Source organism: Mesocricetus auratus, unplaced genomic scaffold (genome assembly GCF_017639785.1).
Source record: "Mesocricetus auratus isolate SY011 unplaced genomic scaffold, BCM_Maur_2.0 Super-Scaffold_100014, whole genome shotgun sequence".
Taxonomy (NCBI): Eukaryota; Metazoa; Chordata; class Mammalia; order Rodentia; family Cricetidae; genus Mesocricetus; species Mesocricetus auratus.
In genome coordinates this window covers 49,661,094-49,673,303 of record NW_024429197.1, presented here as the reverse complement: position 1 = coordinate 49,673,303, position 12,210 = coordinate 49,661,094, and the positions used below count along the sequence as shown (strand labels likewise).

General features: G+C 41.7%; 1 long non-coding RNA gene across 1 annotated transcript in view; it reads right to left on the bottom strand.

Moving 5' to 3' along the window:
• Window positions 1–11,932, bottom strand: part of LOC110341669 — a 25,532-nt gene extending 13,600 nt beyond the window's left edge. Inside the window, exons 1-2 of the long non-coding RNA XR_005881365.1 lie at window positions 11,858–11,932; window positions 2,906–3,013 (exon numbers count right to left, since the gene is read on the bottom strand). This is a non-coding gene — a long non-coding RNA (uncharacterized LOC110341669). The remainder of the gene's footprint in view (window positions 1–2,905; window positions 3,014–11,857) is intronic.
• Between the last annotated feature and the right edge of the window lie 278 nt (window positions 11,933–12,210).

Below are 12,210 nucleotides of genomic sequence, written 5' to 3'. Positions count from 1 at the left end.
GTATGTATGTATGTATGTAAAATCAGCTTCTAAAAGTCAATAGCTCATAAAGGGCAAAGTATTTGTTTCCAAGGTTTAATTATTGAAAGCATTCCAAATTGGAAATTAATGGAGTAAAGGATTCCAAGGTCTATCAAAATATCTGTGGCTATGTTACTGGGCCACCAACACCTTCCCTCTTCCTCAGGAGTGTGCTCTTGGTAACTGAAGGGCTATATGAGGACCGCAATTCTGAAGTCTTTCTTAAGTACCCTGTGTTTTAGACTCTTAACTGACCAAGCAGAAAATGTTCATGTAAAAAGTCTAGTGCTGCTATGAATTGCTGGACGTGTTAATGCCATTCTCCCAAGAGCAGAACAGAAAACACACACAAAAGCCATTCGTAGACAGAGGTGTGACACGTGGTTAGCAATTGACATATATTGGAGTCGGACAAGTATGGTCAGCTCTGGTTTGATCCTCCCTCTAAGACAAATGAACTTCTTTTGTTAAAAGGGACCCCTTCTCCGAAGTCAGTTTCTCTGAGATTTAATAAACCGCACGCCGGAACAAGGACTTCTTGGACAAAGGTAACACTGGTCTTTGTTCATATGCAACTTGCTTACTGTGCCTCACTTGTGGATTATTTCTTGAAGTCCTGCTTTCAGCAACTGTAGTGAGAGGGTTTACGGCCACTAATTTTGGGAGATGGAGACTGACAATCTGTGGGAGGAACAGCTATTTTGGGGGTGGTATCCAGTAATTTGCCCAGACTGGATAGTAGAACTGCTTTACTTAACTCAGGGAAACAAAAACAAGTCACCACGAACACCCCCTAGCGTATAAGAAAGGACAGACCCACACTAAATGTGTGCACGTGATACGTCACTGTGCACGGGGCTGTGACAGAAACGGAATGAGCAGTCCGCAGACTTGGGAGGCTGCCCTCGGTGAACTCCTTCATTCCCTCAACCAAGAGAAACCCGAGTCACAAGCGCACAGTCAGGGTGTAGCAAACGAAACGGCTTTGCAACCAAGGTTTGCTTTTGACACTTTCATCTTCCATCTGTTTCCAAGGGTGTTTATATGGAAACTGCTTTGAAAAATTCAAGTCTGACTGGTGGCTTGAATGAGGATGTCCTCCAAAAGCTTATAGACTTAAATACTCAGTGCCCAGTCTGTGAAACTGTAGGGAAGGATTAGGAGGTACGGCCTTAATGAAGGAGGTGTGTCACTGGGGTAGACTTCGAGGTTTCAAAAGGTGCAAAAACACCGTCCCTAGTATCCTCTTTGCCTCCTGCTTATGGATGGAGATGTAAGCTCTCAGCTGTGCCTGCCACCATGCTTTCAATCCACCACTGCGGACTCTAACCTTAAATGCCTTATTGTATAAGCTGCCCTGGACATGGTGCTTTCTCAAGACCCCAGAAAAGCAACTAAGGCACTAGCATTCTCTAGCTAGGTTAGTGTTCGGGAATAACTAGGCATCCAGCCACTCGGGATGCAATGGATACTTTACATGTAAACTTTCTGTTTATCATCACCCTGTGAAGTCTGCTGCCACGTACATTTCACATGCGTGACTATTAAGGATCCAAGAGTACAGTGTTCTGCCAAGGGCGCAGCAAAGTAGATCCAGTTTTAAACCCAGTTCTGTTACAGGGTGGCCCTTTCTTATCTAGTTTCTCAGCCTCCCAGTCTCAGCCGTCAATCTTCAAGGTTTCCAGACACTTTCCCTTTCCGTGAGCACCCTTCTTACCCTAACTGTTGGGTTTCACTTCTCTCTCTACACTTCTAGAATAAACAGAACCAGCAACTAGGTCAAATGGTCAAATGGCGTTTGTGGCCCCCAATCCCTCGCAGTAGACACGTTCCCAGCACGTGATATATGGCACTGCTTCTGTGCTTAACTCTGATGCTTTTTCCATAAATTCTTGCTGTGTGTGTGATAGGATAATCAGGCCTTGTGACTGTAAATGAGAATACTTCACTCTGGGGCCTAGGTGTCTAAACGTGTGATCATTTGCCTCCTCAAAGAACTTACTGGGTTACATATTCTCTACACAGATGTGTTCACAACAGCAGACTCCAAATGATGAAGGTCCTATTAATAGGACTTAAACTATCAAATGTGTATGCAATTCCAAAAAACAAAAGGGGGGTACATTGTTCATGGGAATCATTGTAAGAAAGGTCTCCTACACTGTGACCTAGTACCGATGTGTACACAACCAAAACGATGTTTCACAAAGCAATAGGTCACTATGAACAATCCACGTCAACATTTCTCTATCTCCTCCTCTTTCATTTCTTGGATAACACTCAGTGTGACCGATAAATCTGATTTCATGATATCCTAATGGGTCATCTCCTCATGTTAAAAGTCTGTAGCAGAGGACGATCAAATCCTGTGTGTCACTGCCTTTATCTCTTTCCCACGGCAGATAGCATTAATGCATCCCCACATTCCTTCTGGGTTCAGCCAGACTAGTGTTCTCAGCAGCAAGTATCACTTGGACAGAGTTGGTACAAAGGAATCACATGACCACTAATTACTAAGGAGCCAGGGAATAAGGACAGAATTGCTAACTTCTGTTGTGTGTCCTCTCTACATGTCCAGGGTTTGCAGTGTCCAGCACGGAACAGCATTCAAATGTTGGCTAAAAGTGGAATCACAGGGTGAGTTTCAGCTCCATAGACCCTTTGTGATCCTTTCTATCCCTCCCTATGTGACACTACTAACTTTAAATATGAATCTCAAGCACTGTGTAGACCCCCTGTTCTCCAGGCCATGCCTTCTAATAGTCATCTACACAAAGGTACTTGCTAGTAGCTATTTCTCTCCAAGACAACTGGCTTAGACCTAAAGATCATGACGACAAAGTCACCAGATAAGCTGGTCCAAGAAGGAAAACGGGAAACTTACAGGCAGGGACACGCTGTGGATACTAGCGCACACCCCCTCATTTCAACTCTTCAGCAATGTGATCAGCTTCACACCGTTGTCTCATTTGACTGGTGGGGAAGCCAAGCCCTAGGGGAAAGAGGAGGAGACAGGTCACATGGTTAGCATGTTTGGCAAGGCAAGGATTTAAATCAATCAATCTCAACCCTGTCCCCACTCTCCGCCTTCTCTCTTCAACCTCTACTCCCCTCCCAGCTGCTCCTGAAAATAGAATATAGAATTACAAAGAAACAATAACTAAAAGCTTCAAACTCGCTTGACTTGTGTGAATCTAACAGGTTATCACACTGAATAAACAAAACTCAATATCTCAGTAATATACTTCATCATATGACTTTCCTTTTTCTTTACCAAATCTTTGTGAGTTATTCATTACTGGGTATGTTTTTCTTGGCAGCTGCAAGTCTTGGCTGAGACATAAATTCTTACTGTGAAGCAATTCAGATATATTAAGTTCTCTATTACACAGAGAAAATTAAGGTTGTGTGTTTGTGTGTGTGTGTGTGTATGATGGGTCCAGTCCAAGGGGAAGCACAGAAAACAAACAGTACCTGAATTGGGGACGAGTGCATAGAGCAATTAGAAGAAGTTAGAAGCAGAGTCAACAGTTGCAGTCTTTAGCTCACAATGGAATGAATGTGAGGGAATGCCGTAGAGCAGACCAGTAGGGGTTAAGTTTAACTCACATCCGCCCCACACAAGTGCATTGTGCCTGGTGTAGACACAGGGTCTGCAGTGTGTAATTTGCCCAGGCGTGACCATGGGTCATCGTAAATGTCACTAAGAAGGTCTTTCAAGAAAGTACACTTCTGTTACAAGTTTACAATAGTTATTCTCAAGTAGGATCAATTCAAGCGCTTTTGGTTGACACAACTGAGTGAAGGACAGGAATGGTGTTAAACACCGTACAATGCATACATGGGGGACATCTTATGGCAGACTACATGGCCCAAATGTGAGGAGGACCAAGGTTGAAAGCCTATGCTACAGAGTTCTCCCATCTGTAAACAGAGAGTAAGAGCGTCTGCTTGGGTGGATGGGCTGTTGTGAGCCCTGGTCTGCTTTATGTGAAGGATTTAGAATACCCTTTGGCGTTGTAAATAATGAATGAAAGCTGTTATATCTGCATCACATAAGTGGAGAACATTGCAGAGATGTATTCTCTGGTGTGGCCCACTTATTAAGTGGACTAGGGGTAGGGGGTACTCTGTGGCAAAATGAATTTTGAATCTGGTGAAGAAAAAAACAAATATAATATAGAAATTATCGAAACATTTACTTTTATTTTATATTTATTAGTGTTTTCCTGCACATCCACATAAATGTCTGGTGCCCACAAAGGCCAGAAGACAGCATCAGATCCTCTGAAACTGGAGAGAAAAAACATGGTTGTGAGCATCTATGCAGATGCTGGGACAAAACTCAGGTCCCCTTCAAGGAAATCAAGTGCTGCCAAATGCTGAGCTTTATTTAAAAGCTTTAATAAGTGAAACCTATTTCATCCAGTTTTTAAAAGGGATGTGACCAGTAAATTCTATGTAGAGCTTTGAAAAAAACACCCCAAAGAGAAGATGATGTGTTAGAAAGGCAAGACTACGAAGTTATAGATTCTTGAGTTGTCCATTTACCTTCTCAGGAGGCTTACCTTCCCTCACCTCGATAACCATTAACCCAAAAGAGAATAATGTGGGCCCCTCCAGATTTGAAAAAAATCTCTCTTTTTCTCTCTCTATCTCTCTGACTCTCTGTCTCTCTCTCTCTCTGACTCTCTGTCTCTCTCTCTCTGACTCTCTCTCTCTGTATCTCTTCTCCCTCTCTCTCCCTCTGTCTCTGTCTCTCTGTCTCTGTCTCTCTCTCCCTCTCTCTATCCCTCTCTCTCTCTCTGAGTGTGTGTGTGTGTATGCTCGAGCACACACACATGCCCATGCATGTATGGAGGCGGGTGATGCACATGTGTGTGCAGGCGCATGTGTTCAAGACCACATATGCACAGGGCAAAGGATATGTTAGGTATCTTATCTTCTTCTATTGTTCTAATATTATTATTATTTCTTAGACAGGGTCTCCCGCTGAACACGAAACCAGCCTTTAGATATCCTGGCTGACTGGATCCTACCCAGATCCTCCTGTCCCTGACACTGGAGTTCCAGTGCTCTGGGAATTCAATTCTGATAATAATATTGCTTATGTTAGTGTTTTCTTCCAGAGCTGTAAGTTTCTGAGTAGCCACTAATTTCCATAGGCAAACACAAAAAGAAACAGTGGCTTTCCATTAGCAAACCAGCCTAGAATAGTCTTTTGTGTTTGGTTTGGTTGTCCTTAGGGTGTTTTTTCCCCAAAACCCATGCTCTCAAACCCTCACCGAGGCATCACTTTCCTGAAATGGAGAGTATCAAACAGGTACTCAAATGAAAAACCTGAAAGCTCTAAGTATTTTTGCTGTCTAAATTTCACTTATAATTATGAGACTTAATCTACATTTTATTTTTTAATTTAAATTATCTAATCTTTCCTTTAACATTTTTTGTTTTGACCTCAAATTTATTTTGATCTCTAACTCCAGGCAAACATTAATATTCATATATATTAAAGCTCTCCCCTGCACTGCAATCAGTGTTTTATTTAGCCTGCAAGCTCTGTCCACTCTTTAGTCAGAGGTTTCTGTTTTACCACGTCCCTCCCACACTGAGTTTCAGACACAACAAAACATTAGCCTTGAGAGGGGTCTTTGCACTTGTACAAAAATTTTAAGCCACCACAAAATACAAACTCACTTGTACAACCACTGTTCTATGTCAGATAGATACCAGTGGGAAGAAATGGTAAGAACCTTAAGTCCAACTACTGCAGGACCTGAAGTCGTGTGTGTGTGTGTGTGTGTGTGTGTGTTGATGCACATATGCCATGATTCCATGTGACAGTCAAAGGACAACTTGTGAGAGTCAGTTCTCTCCAACACTCAGGTTCTGGGACAGCACTGAGAACACAGGCAGCAGGCACCTCTATATGTTGAGGATCTCACCAGCCCTGATACTCACTGTAACCCACACACCCATTAGAACTTTCAAAGACAAAAAAGTTATCCTTTTATTCACTTGTCAAGGTTCAGGGGGACATTTTCCCATATGTTTTTCATGGAGTAATCTCCACAGACAATTTACAATCCATTTAAAACAGTAGACTTGATTCCCTCACATACCACCTCACCTTTTTTTTTTTTTTTTTTTTGGTCATAAAAGCAAATACGTAAGCCTATTTCCTGCATCTTGATAGACGTGGACATGAGCTTGAGCCAGTTCTTATAGTCAAGAAAGAAAAGAATACGCACACTGTAATGATTCTCAAACCATTTTTTAAAAAGCTTCACAAATAATCTGCCTTAATTTCATGATATATAGAAAATCCAAAGCAGAGATGGGAGAGGAAACACCAGGGTCAAAAGAGGCGGCTGCACCATTTAGGAGATTGCTGGCATCTTTAATCTTGCCGGGCCAGTTTTCTAGTCCGTAACACAGAAACAATCATTTGAGCTAAGTCACCAGTGCTATGGAGATGGTCTCCCATGATGCAGACAATCGCAGCACACAGGAAATACTCACAGATGCAGGTAACTGCTGCAGTCAGTACTGCTTTGGCAACTAAGACAGGTGAGACACGTATTTTATTGGATGTTGACAAAAAGTTTTGGATGAAGTTGATTCATTCCCTGCCTAGTCAAGAAGGCAATTCTTAGTTAATATTTGGAGATGAGTTCTGAATTACAAATAAATAATAATGACTTAGCCCGTATTTACATTTTAATATTTTCAGCATGAATTATTTGTAGCTTAGCTAATCAGTGCTAAGCCTTGTCATCTTAACAGTGTTTTCTAAATACACAGATTTATTATTGCTTCTAATTTAGAAAAAAAAACAACTACTAACAGTTCTGCTTGGTAAAATGAATTCATCAAAACAAAGACTGGCTTTTAAACAAATTTGTTTCTTCCCTGAGACTCACTTTTCCATTTTGATTTATTGTTTTTATCAAGTGTTAAACAAAACAGGAAATTCTGGACAGTAGCTTTGAACAATTATCAAGCACATTTATTGTAAAGGAAAGTAGCTCTTTCAAATTCATTCTGTGCCATTACTTCAGAACTTGAAAACCCACAAACAGGAAAAAAATAATGAAAGACTTAATTCTTTAAAAATTAATCCAATTGATCTCTATTTTACATCTTTCTCATACTATTTTCATGTGTTTCTCTTTTTCATCAAAATATTTTCAGTTACTGCTGGTTGGAAATGATAAATCGCTGAAAGAAAACGTCTTAGGGCAAATTTGGCTTAATATCTAATAAGATCAAGAGGACTTAAGTGAAATTTTCCTTTTATATAAAACTACATATTTGTCTACAGAGTTAAAATGTTATAAAATTTTTAACTACTTAATGATTAGGAGCAATTAGAAGCCAGTCATCACACACCAATCTAGGTATAATTTTACTTTGGAATAATCCAAACTTTTTCTTTGCGTACACATGCTGCACCTAAAACATCACCCTAATCCCAGTTCCAAAGACAAAAAACAACGTAACAAAAAATAAAGCTAGTGGCTTTAATCTGTCACTACGGGCTAAGTACAAAGTGTTGCTTTGGAATTACTTGCCAGGCTCAAAACTGGGGTTTACTTCTTTTTTTCTTTTTTAAAGCTTAGTTAAGTTCCACACTCTATCCACAAAGAAAGGAAAACCATTGTGAGTTACAACACAGCACAGACTAGGATGGGAAACACCAGGCAACAGGATAACCAAACAGAATGTTAAAGTCCTGGTCTAAAGCTACAGGGATCCTAGTTTAAAAGACTCCACTTACAGTGTAGAGCGGAAGAATTGAGACTTCCACTCACCCACTGCTACTGGGTCTTATTTTTAATCTGGTTTGTTTTATTTCAGTGCTGGGGATTGGACCCAGGGCTTTGTGATGCAAAGCAAATTCACTGTTTTTATTTAAGACTCACAAAAAATGAAGTTAATGGAGTTGAGATAATCACTAAATGACCAGGCTCAAGAAAATCCTAACAAAATCCACAGGTGATTCAATAGTGACTTTATAAAAGGGGTGCACTGTAGTTTAACAATCTCAGACTTTGTTAAGTAGTAGATCTCATTAGTTTGACTTCTTGGCTATCAGTCCTGAGCCGTCACTAAAACCCTAGATTCTAAACAGTTTCCAACTTAGATGTATAACAATATAGGTCTTGACTGGATATTGCATGTCACATTTAAATCGGTTAGAACAAAATCACCCGGCCCACAAGTTCTGAAGCATGACTTTCTGGGCTGAACTCTCTAAGTTATTCAATACATATTCAATTTATTAACATGGCCAAAGTCCATCTGAAATTGACAGAGATGACTAAAGATATCTAGTGCAGGTTAGACTGGCTTTTAGACACAGTGAGGTTTTTTTCTCCCCTTTGCTGCCATCCTGGTTCAGAATCGGAATTACTTCCAAAGCACACCAACTTAAAACATAATGAAGACAAGTCATCACAGAATTACCTCAACAGAAGAAAACTTACACCGACCAACTTGAAAACTAAAATTTACAACTTTATTATAGTTTTCCAATCTTCCAAATTGTATAATATTAAATCACACACACACAGAGAGAGAGAGAGAGAGAGAGAGAGAGAGAGAGAGAGAGAGACTACAATGCAAGCTATAAACAACTCAGAATAAATGGAAAAAGTAAATTAACTAAATGTATTCTTGAACCACAGACTCCTACACACTTCCCACCCTGGAGGACTTAAAATTAAATCCCACTATGTCTTGATTTTTCTCCCCAATTAGTTTGAAAGCACTTTGAATAAGGCTACTGCCTATACACAAATGACACTAATTTTCCCATTTGGATCTAAGTCTTTTAACTCCAGTTGTTATGCCCAGGGAAAGGAAGTGGGGCTGAGATGGACAGGGCTACAGAGTCCAGGGCTTGATTTGCTGTATAGAACATGAAGTGCGCTTTGCAAATGCCAGAGCTGACTCCTGTCTCTACTGCCAGCTCTCAGAATCAGTCAAGGGCTGAGTTTAAACTCTAAGACCTCTTGTGGGCCAGAACTCATGTAGTTCGGGGCTATGAAAGAAAAAGGATCAATACGAGTTGCTTGTTTTTATTAATTTTCTCCAAAGTCTGTAGCACTGGACTGATCTGTCAAAGGCAGCACAAATACAGAAATATAAAGTGGGCCAAAAGTACTCATAGTAAGAGCACTGACAGTCAATATAAGTTGTATTTCCCCTGCTAAAAGCATATTTTTAAGGTACCAGAGCTGTTGTTTTGCTCAATAGAGTGGTGCTATTTAAATAAGAGTATTTCTCTTAAAATGGAAACCACTTAGTTAATTCTGTGGAATGTGTAAGTTGGCTCCAAGTGCTTAGTAGCTAGGAACAGCTAGAAAATACAAACCAGAGCATATTTGATAAAGTCATCATCAAAGTTTCAAGGATTTTAGATGAGATTTCCCCCACCCCCGCCAGGTCTGATATCATGCATGCAATAACTATATATTTGCTAAAATGTTGATTATACAATAATCAACACGTAAATCTAGAGCCTAAACTTCACCTTTTACCCTCCTTACTGCTAAAGCCGACACACATTTTTCCCATAGCCATGCTTAGAGTTTTCCAACTCATCTCAAACTTCCTCCCAGTTTTTTTTTTTTGATAACTCTCTAGGGTCTCCCTCATAGAAAAGCATGAAATGAAAAATAGCCGGAGACTCTGCCAGCCCAGCAAGCATCTTAGGGCGCTTACATGTACAAGTGAAGTAACTGATCTTTCTACACATGTATTGCCACTATTTAAAAAAAGCTCCCCAGTGAAGGTATAGCTCACAATTCAAAGATCCAATTTCACCATTTCTTCCTTAGGCTGCATCTACTCTAGACTCAACAGTTTTTCCCCCCTTACATTACAGAACTATGTTGTAACAAAGTTTCCTCTTTCATTAAAACTTTTGAAACTTTTAGAGGTGACTTTTAAGCACTCATCCTAGTTACATTAAGAAGATGTTAAAGATTTATTATGAGTCTTTTCTTATTTATGATTAGAGAATATCGGTCCTTAAATGTCTTCATTCTATATTATCTTTTAATATTATACTTTATCCTAAAATGTTAACAATCAGTGACTACATTTTAGCCTTTTTACAGTTTAGATTTAAGAACTTCCACAATGTTCAGAGGCTAAAAATACTTAGACACAAGGAATGAATAGAAATTGTGACAACTATGGAAAATTTAATGGTATTTAATCTCAATATCCCCAGCAAAATACATCCTACAAAACCTATCACTGAAGAAAAATATAATTAAAGTAAATCAATTAATGGTCTGTAATTACCCTAAATAGTTAACAACTGTTTTTAACTGTAGCTTCAACTCTGGGCCAAATTAAGAGAGTTGTTTCAAACTGAGAGAAAAATGATACACAGGAAAATTGTTTTTGCTTTCCATTTTTTCCACTTCTATTTTACAAACATATCCAAATATTAAACATTTCATAGCTCTGTTCTTATAATAACCTATTTAAAATCTGAAAACAAGCCAACCCCATGTCAGACAAGTATTTTGTCACTACTACTCGCTCTTCAGAACTTACAAAACTTCACCTAGATTCTACTTGATACTTTTCAAGTGCTTTCTGTCACATCTACCACAAAACCAATAAGCTACATATATAATAAAGACCTAATATGATGTAAAGAAAAAAAACTTCCATGAAGCCCCCCCAAAAAATCTATTAATCACAAACCAAAAATGCCGATTTGGGGCCCAACCTAGTTTGCAAGAGGCTCTGCACAAATTACGAAGGAAAAAGAAGAGTAACTATATTACTTCTTTGGTAGTAAGACGACTAAACATTATTATTTTGACCCCCTTTTTCATGATAAAAATCAAGATAAAGGTCTTGTCTACGGAACTGACTCTGAAGATACTGAAAAGTGACCAGAATAAGAGTGAAAAACCACTTTAAAAGTTAGCCCCCACTCCAACCAAACACAAACTCACTAAACCTAAAGTTGAGAGTCACTTTTAAATCACTTCAAACAAAACTTAAGTCAACCAAAACTTCCTCCAAACAAATTGTAAAACTGAGCCTTGTCGAAACTTCTGCCCACCAAGCATTTTAATCCACAGGTAATAATAAACTTCGCACAGAAAGCTTTCATTTCTTTTTCCTACCCTAATTCCACTTCTAAGGTGCCAAGACTTCAATGAGGAAGCTGAAAGGCCGGCGGAGTCGGATTCCACAAGGCGCCCCCAGGCAGGAGGTGTCAGGTCTGAGCCACAGACACTTGCTCCAACAGCGGGTGCAGGTTCTGAGCCCCCATTCCTAGTCCTATTGCCTTCCGGGGAGGGACAAAGCTGTCCCGGGGGGGGCATTTGTGCCTGTTTCGCTGCCTTCTGCGTTGCCACTGCCTAAGAGAGCCCTGCAACAGCTGTCTCCCTAGAGGAGCGGGGGCTTTCAGTAGGGTCACCGAGAGGAGGGTCGGGGGTATTGGGCACATCCTTTCCCCACTGTCGCCGCTCTAAAAGCAGACGATCCGTCCTAGTGAGGGTTTTCCTCGAGCGCCTGATTTGGGTTCACTCTTCCCCCACCTCCATCTCCCGGAGGATCCCTGGAAGTTTCCAAGCACCAGGAGTTTGAAGCGGTGCGTGGGGGCCGCCCCAGCGGAGAGTGCTAGTGGCCACCGCGCTCCGGCTCCCGCGTGCTCGAGGAGCGCGCACGGCGACCCGGGCTTGTGGCCGAGCGCGGGTGACTGTGCAGGACCGCGCTCCGCTCCCCACGCGCCCTGCGGGGGCCACCTCGTCCCTCGTCCCCCGGGTGCTCGCCCTCGCCCGCGCCCACGCCCGCTTACCTGTGGTCTCCCGGAGCCCCGCGTGCGCCTCTTCGTCCCGCGTTGTGCGCAGGTCGAGGACGCAGCGGGTTGTGCCACCTCCGCGCGCCCACACCTGCCGCACGGCCCGACGCCCCGCCCTGGCCCCGCCCCGAGGGGGACCCGGCCGCGCCTCCGCCCGGCCAGCCTTGGTAGCACTCGGCGCAGCTCCCCAGCGCCGCGGCTGGGCAAGGGACGCGATGTGATGCTCAACGTCCGTGCTGCAGCCTCCGCACCGCCACCTGCGTGAACCAGAGCACTCAGGACATACTGACGGCTATGCTGGCAGGGGTCCTCCGAAACCTTGTAGGGTGGCGCCCCCTGGGGGGTGTCTA